Consider the following 8,057-nt stretch of genomic DNA (forward strand, 5'->3'; position numbering starts at 1 on the left):
GGATGGTGCAGCTAGGAGTAGGTCATCCACATACTGCACCAAAACAACATCCAGAGGAAGTTGGAGAGGTAACAGTAACTGTCGAAGGTAATCATTGAAAAGTCCAGGAGACAACACAAAACCTTGAAGAAGACGGGTGTAGGAGTAACACTCATTATTCCACGTAAATGCAAAATACTTCTGCATAGACGGGTCAAGAGGAATACAAAAGAATGCATTAGCAAGATCAATGCAGGTAAAATGAGTGTGTGATGGAGTGATTTGTGACAGAGTCGAGTGAGGATTGGGCACCAGCAGGGTAGGGGTCATAACTACAGCATTAATAGCTCTTAGATCATGTACCATTCGAAATTTACCAGTTTACTTGTCGACTTCCTCCTTCCCCCTTCTGATAAAGGGCAGCAGAAACACTGCTCTCTCTCTCGTTTTCTTTCGGGTAGTGAGAATGTTGGTTATCTGAATACAGGCTGGAGATCGATGAACAGTTCCTTCAAAGCTTTTATTTCTACAGAATATTCCTGGCACAAGTGAGTTACAGACAATGGCTGTAGCCTCTCACAAGTGCGAAGATTACATAGGATTTACAATATTCTTATACTATCTTGAAAGGCGGTACCACACAGCTTCCAGTAAACAGTTCAACCGGAGTTGACCGGACATGAGATAAAACTCAAGGACATCATTCAAACACAGACCAAAGCCCATTTGAGAAATAGAGGAGGTTATTCAGTCATGACTGCACCTGGCAGAAATTGCGATAACACTCGCAAGGATACATCCGCAGAACAAACTCTACTGAGGAAATGAGGAAATTAAAACAGTTATGACTAAATCTGGGCAGAAGATACACTTCACGTCTTATGAAGTAAAGTTGTTTTTTTTAAACACATTATGGAGCAAAAAAAAGTTGAGTTGATGTTTGTATAAAATGTAACATTATAAAGCGCTATGGTCTCATTCAAAATACATTGCAACATTGTTGTTTTTTATTTATTTCTTTTTTTTGAGACACTGGAACGGATTAATGGCGTCATATCTATTCATTTTCAATCTTGCCTGCAGCCATGATGGCTCTCCTTCATTTACTCTGGCCACCACTAGGAGCGCTATTACCTCTTTGGCAGACCAGCTGGTTGCAGCACCTGAGGTCAATCAGCATTCAGCTGAGCCAAGATATAAAAGGAATGATGAGGAATCTGGGGTCTTCTCTTTTCTTCGCTTTTTGGCACAAAGAGCAAGGCCACAAATTGAACAAAGTAGGTGATGATGTCATTTTGCATGTATTATTGAAATGTTTGCTAGTCCCCCCCCCTCCCAAGCTAATTAGCAATTAAATGTATCATTTAACTCTTAAATTGATAGATTTATTCCAATTATGAAAAATAGGCTTTGCGTAAATACTATCTGACTAAACTTTCAGCATTTACTTATTATTTTGAATTTCAGTATTTAACATTGCTGTCATCTGTTGGCAAATTGTAGCGGAAAATGCTCACGTGATGCTAAATGTTACATAAACAAAAAATGTTAAATCTTTGTTTTGGATGAGAATGTTCAGTTAGTTGGCATTTAAATTTAGCACAGTATAATGTACATTTTAACTAATACATCAAAGCTGACAATTGTGAAGGTGTGTTGTGGGAGCGGGGCACTTGATTCACACCAGCTTCCTTCCCCCATCAAATTCTGCATTCGTAAAAACACCCACCCAATGGGGAAACCTGAGCGGACTGTCATTTATCGCTTCTGCTCCCTCCCCTCCAGTCCATAGTGTGGCTATAAGAAGACTCTGACTGCAGCTCACTCTGCTGACCTGGAGACGGTCCACCATGAAGCATCTCCTCTCGTCACCTCTGAGTCCGACGCTACTGCTGCTCAGCTACTTGGGTAAATGCCAATATTTTAAATTTTTATACACTAGCTTTTATCCATGGTTGAGACTGTCGTCATTAAATGGCATACTAGTAGCCACTAGTACATGGATGATAATCGGGGTATCAAAGTGCTCTAAAGGCTAAACAAACACAAGTGGTTGTTTATTTAGTGCACAATTAAACCGTAGTAGTTCGCTGCACTAGTAGCCAACTAAAATGTTTCAACGTACACTCTCTCATCGAGCTCAAGGTCAATATTTGTAAACTGTCATCACTAGTATGCTCTCACCGCGATACTACTTTGCTTTGTTGTACTTTTTTTGCAGTAGCTGTTGTGCTGTCGGCCACCACCGAACACGTGAGGTGGTGCGTCATATCTGACAATGAGCACCAGAAGTGTTTGGACCTTGCCGCCAAGGCGCCAGTCTTCACCTGTGTCAGGGAATTGGACTCTTTGGGATGCATCACTGCCATTCATGTGAGTGATTTTTTTATTTTTTTTCCTTTCCCAAATGGATCTTTAATAGAATGGCGGTCTAACGTTTGATTGCAGCATCTTGTTCAAAACAGTAGAGGTTGACTTTTCTCACTGTGCTTGCAAAAGGGCTGGGAGAGTACAAAGTAAACAAAAGTTTCTTGAGTTTTAGCAAATTTGCTTAAATGCAGAAAGTTGGCAACACTGGCTGTTATGAAAGTGGCCAATGATGTGAACATTTTTTTATTCAAATGAATTTTTCACTTGTCTATGGACAGGAGGGTACAGCAGACGCCATCACCTTGGATGGAGGAGACATCTACACCGCTGGCCTGGAGGACTACAAACTCCATCCCATAATTGCTGAGGACTATGGTGCCAGTAAGTCGACAATCATTCAATAATGACAACATTTTAAGTCATGCTTTGGGTTTTTGTGGAATGCCTGAAAGCATATTGTCGCAGAGGAAAATGCCATAATTTTTCAAATGACATAAAATCATTCTTCAATTTGCTCAGATTCAGATAGCTGCTACTACGCAGTCGCTGTGGTTAAGAAGGACTCCGGGTTCGGAATCCGAGACCTGAAAGGGAAGAGATCTTGCCACACTGGCTTGGGAAAATCTGCCGGCTGGAACATCCCAATTGGAACTCTGATTAAGTTGGGTGTGCTGAATTGGGGAGGCATTGAGGATGAAACTATTGAGGCCGGTGAGTGATGTCAGTGGTTAGACTTGATTTAAGCCACTTTGCATTTTGTAGCCCCCCCTTTTCTGTGTGTGCAGCTGTGGGTAACTTATTCTCCCAGAGCTGTGTCCCAGGAGCAGAAAAGGGTTCTAAACTGTGTGGAAGCTGCAAGGGAGACTGCTCACGTTCTCACAACGAACCTTACTATGACTACAGTGGCGCATTCCAGTAAGCAGTGCTCCCCCACTCGACTGATTTTTAAATGCTTTTAGTTGTTAGTGGTTGGTTCAATGGATCTTTATAGTTTAGTTGTGGTAGGACGTGTAGCTTGACCAAAAAGGGTCCCAGGATTGACCCCGTGGGATCAATGAAGTCATAGACACTTGGTCCGAGAAGTACGTGTCACTAAGTTTCGAAGCAGTTTTACATGTTTTTTTTTTATGTGTAACTCTTACTAGGTGCCTGGTCGAAAATGCTGGCGATGTGGCGTTTGTACAACATTTGACGGTACCAGGTGAGTTTCTTCAATGTACTGTCTTGTGTTCATTCACATTAAAGCTTTGTGTAAAAAAAGCCTTCACATTTAGCATCAAACCCCTGAACCCATTTGGGAAACTAGAGCTGAGTGAAACAAAGTTTTCTTGCCATATGGGCATTAAACTGTGTGGAACAAGACTAACTGCACTGTTTGGTTGGATTTTTGATCAACAGAAATGAATTTTATGTGATATTATTTTTTCTTCTTACAGACAACATGAAGGCTGACTACGAGCTGCTGTGCATGGACAACACCAGAGCACCCATTGACAAGTACGAGGAATGCCACCTTGCCAGGGTACCCGCTCACGCCGTGGTCACCCGCCAAGACCCACAGCTGGCAGAGTGTATCTGGAATAACCTCACCACCGTGCAGGTAGGCTGAACACTTGATTTGAGAAATAAATGAGGTTGTTATAAGGCCCAGGACCTGCTACTGTTGTAGAGCTTTCTGGAGGGGTAGGGGATTCCCTCCCCTTTAATTTGTTTAAATGTGTGTGGGGTTTTTTTATACAGGGATTTGACCTGTTCTCCTCTGAAGCGTATGCACCTGCCAAGAATCTGATGTTCAAAGACTCGACTGAAAAGCTTGTCAGGTTGCCTGCAAACGTCAGCTCCTTCCTTTATCTGGGTGCCAGCTATTTGGGCATCGTGCGCTCCCTCAACAAAGGTAACAAACGCAATGAAACTCAGGTGAACACTTTAAGCAAAATTTGTATCACTTTTCAGAGGTCACTGCAGCTGGATCAAACGCCATCACATGGTGTTCCGTGGGCATGAGCGAGACTCAGAAATGTAACGAATGGAGCATCAAGGGCATGGTGGATGGCGAATACAAAATTCTGTGCCAGAGTGCATGAAGATGATCATGGTAAAATGACAAATGGGTCTGCAAAACGTATGGTAGCTCCCTTGTAAAGTGTTACAAAAATTGCTAAACACAAATTGGGTGGACATATCTAATACCAGAATAAAGTTGGACTTATCATAGCTTTTGCTAAATGAGCTCAAATTAGAATTGGTGATCAAAAACGGCTAAATGGGCTAAATGCTGACCTCGCAACGTATAATGTAAGACCACTGAGTTAACTTTTAAGAATTAACTGGGTGGACATTGCTTCAGTAGGCCTATATAACGGGACAAGTTTGGCAGCCCATGCTTGAAATTGAAGTGTATTTCAGCCATTTTGTTTTTCACTTCAGCGCAGAGATGCAGATGCGTTGGCAGTGGATGGAGGAGAGGTGTACACTGCTGGGCAGTGCGGTCTGGTTCCAGCCATGGTGGAGCAGTATGATGAAGGTAAAAAGTGAATAGTTTGGTAATTGTGGCTCGCAAGTAACAGTTACATTTTCTCTCCACAGCAAAGTGCAGTCAAGCTGGAGGTAAATAGAATTTTCTATTACAATGACAAAAAAATATTTTCGAGTCTTTGACTCTCACAACTTTGCAATGTGTCCTTATTGTAAATATTTCATTTTAGAAATTTTTCATGTATTTAGCCTCAGCATCCTCCTATTATGCCGTTGCTGTGGTAAAGAAGAGTTCTGGGTTGACTTGGGCAACGCTGAGGGGCAAGAGGTCATGCCACACAGGCTTTGGCAGGACCGCCGGCTGGAACATCCCCATGGGTAAAATCTACAAAGAGACTAACGACTGCAACTTCAGTAAGTGCAATGTAAAATGCATGACTAAATTGTAACTGGCATTAAGTGTTGTAGACTGACACTGTTAACAAATGTGAATGTCAGCTCGTTGTCTGGTCTAAACTTTGAGAGTTTGTCAACACTGGTGTGTAGCAGTGCAACAATTAAAATAGTTACAGCCTTACTGGTGTATAATTATTCACACCACGAGGTATATGCATTGCTTTTTAATATACAGGTACATTTCAAGTTGTCTAAAATTTAACAATATTGCCATGTGCTGTTTCCTCAGCCAACTTCTTCAGTAGCGGCTGTGCCCCCGGCTCACCGGCAGGTTCACCATTTTGCACTCGGTGTGTAGGCAGTGGCAAAACTGTGGATGACAAAGCAAAGTGCCACGCAAGTTCAGAAGAGAAGTACTACGGCTACACTGGGGCCTTTAGGTAAAGTCATAACAGTGCAGCGGTTAATCATTGGGAAAGCATCAGTCCGCTTTCTATTGCCCTTGGCCTCATCAGGGCTTATTCAAAGTTTCCTATCCCAATTGACTTTTCAAATGAAGCCGGGTACATGCATCCTGGACTGGTTGCCAGCCAATTGCAGGGAACAAAAAGGTAAACGAGCTTTCACTTGTATGATCGGTTTAGGCTTCAATTTTAGCTACCATGCATTTTGCATGAGGGCAAAAAATTGTAACCCCTCTACTGAGGCAGCAGCGTAAACTACTATTACACCGTGCCGCCTAGGAAAAACGGGGATAGTAGCTTAAAACTTCAAATGCTGCGTTAGTAAATTGAAGCTAGCTTTTACTGAATTCTCTCCTTTTCAGATGTCTTGTTGAGGGTGCTGGCGACGTGGCCTTCATTAAACACACAATTGTTGCAGAAAACAGTGATGGTAACATGATGCCTTAACACCCCCCCCCCCCCCATCCAATCATGAGCACCATATCCGGTCACATCATACTTGTGCTCCGTTGCAGGAAAGGGTCCAGTATGGGCCGTTAATGTCTCGAGCAGCGACTACGAGCTGATTTGCCCCACCAAGGGTCCGGTGCCAATCACAGACTTTGAGTCTTGCCACCTGGGAGCCTCGCCAGCACACGCTGTGGTTACCCGTCCCGAAACCCACCAAACTGTTGTCACCGTTCTTCAGGAACAGCAGGTACGAAGTGCTCTTTTGCCTCATAATTGTCGTGCAGAAGCTTAGTTTTCGTTTTCTATAAATCTTTCATTTCTAGACCCGGTTCGGCAGAACTGGCAGTGACCCCAGTTTTGCAATGTTTGAGTCGGCACCTGAGAAGAACCTCCTTTTCAAAGACTCCACAAAGTGTCTCCAGCTGGTGCCAAGCGGATGCAGTTATAAGACCTTCTTGGGACCAGATTACATGGATGCCATGACCTCACTGAGGCAGTGCACGGACTCCACACCAGGTTTGGCTGTTTAGGGGCTTTAACCTCTGAAGTATGGCGTAAAAGTCTGACCTTGTACCAGCAACGCATCCACATTATCTAATTTGTATTGTCTTCCGCAGATCTGGAGAAACTGTGCACTTCCCACACCTGTCAGAGCAACTAGATGGCTCAAACTACTTCTCCAAAATGCATACTGATGTCACAGCAGCCACTTTGAAGACATTTTACAGTTTCTGTAAATCAGCATGTACCTCTTATAAAATAAAAGCATTATCAATGACTATCTCTGAATATGACCAGAAAAGTGTGTGTGTATATATTATATTTGTTTTCCCTTTTTGTGTATCCTTGCACAATTTAATACATTTGTTTGTTTTTTGCATTTGAGTAGACTTTACTTTAGAACCTGAAGAGGTGTTTAACTCTTTGACTGCCAGACGTTTTCAGAAAAGGGATGCTGTCAGTGCCAGCCGATTTAAGCATTTTGACTGATCTTTCAAGGTCCATAGAAAATGTTCTGTTTGGACTAAGGAAACGCATGTACTACCAAATGAAAGATTGGTCTTTCATCAGAAAAAAAAAGTTTGTTTCTACCTTATTCCGTTCTTTAGTAATCAACAATAGAAAATGGTTGGTTCCACCCAATTTCGCCTGTTTTGGACCAAAATACGGAGAAATCAAGCTTTTAGTGAAACGATATTTCATGCATTCTAGTGAATTGTACACTTCTTTTTGTCCATGAATGATGCCACAAACACCTAAATAGTGCTTTACTTCTATAAAACACTACCACCAAGAATGAAAAAGTGTTGTTTGATAGCAAAATACGTTTATTTACATTCAACAGTGTAACAATTTGACAACAATTTGGCAAACTATTTACAAATGTGTGCAACTGTGGTGCTATTTACAAATATGTGGATGTTTCAACGACAGTTTTTCTTTTTGTTTTTTCTCCCCTGCGTGCAAGGAGACACAACAGCATTTGCACAACAGATTGCCTCTTCGCGTGCAAAAGCTCCACTTTCTTGCAGGCCGTTTTTTCCGGGGAATAGCAAGTATATACTGCAGTGTGTGTTGCCATCAAGCCTAATATCAGGATCATGCTACGGTTACGTTACGGTGGTGTTACGTCTGGCTTCCTCATGTCCTTCAGTTGCTATACCGGGTGGTAGATGTTCTGATCCATCTTATCCACTTCATTCATGGTGGCATCGTAGTCCAGAAACAGTGTCTTCTCCGTGATCAGACTGTACCCGCTCCTCCGATGAATATGCATTGGACTCGGGGTACTCTTCATTGTCCGACAAAATGTCCGCATGTGGAGCTCCGGCGTTAGCAGAGCTAGCCGGTGATGCTTTATGACGTGAGAATAAAGGCCGCGTCCAACTGTGGCGTCAACCTCGGGATTCACCATCATCATCA

At 42.6% G+C, this 8,057-nt stretch overlaps 1 pseudogene across 1 annotated transcript; it reads left to right on the forward strand.

Annotated features, from left to right (window-relative positions):
- The first annotated feature begins 1,795 nt into the window (after positions 1 to 1,795).
- On the forward strand, positions 1,796 to 6,884 carry LOC147180665 (serotransferrin-like; annotated as a pseudogene). Its single transcript, XR_015094608.1, has 17 exons — positions 1,796 to 1,887; positions 2,201 to 2,352; positions 2,628 to 2,730; positions 2,869 to 3,060; positions 3,135 to 3,264; positions 3,495 to 3,550; positions 3,786 to 3,949; positions 4,090 to 4,243; positions 4,303 to 4,444; positions 4,777 to 4,873; positions 4,936 to 4,956; positions 5,074 to 5,238; positions 5,510 to 5,660; positions 6,047 to 6,114; positions 6,200 to 6,381; positions 6,458 to 6,650; positions 6,752 to 6,884. The product of XR_015094608.1 is annotated as a serotransferrin-like (transcript).
- The last annotated feature ends 1,173 nt before the right edge of the window (positions 6,885 to 8,057 follow it).

This window comes from Leptonotus elevatus, chromosome 1 (genome assembly GCF_054856555.1).
Source record: "Leptonotus elevatus isolate MCC_2025b chromosome 1, RoL_Lele_1.0, whole genome shotgun sequence".
NCBI classification, from domain to species: Eukaryota; Metazoa; Chordata; class Actinopteri; order Syngnathiformes; family Syngnathidae; genus Leptonotus; species Leptonotus elevatus.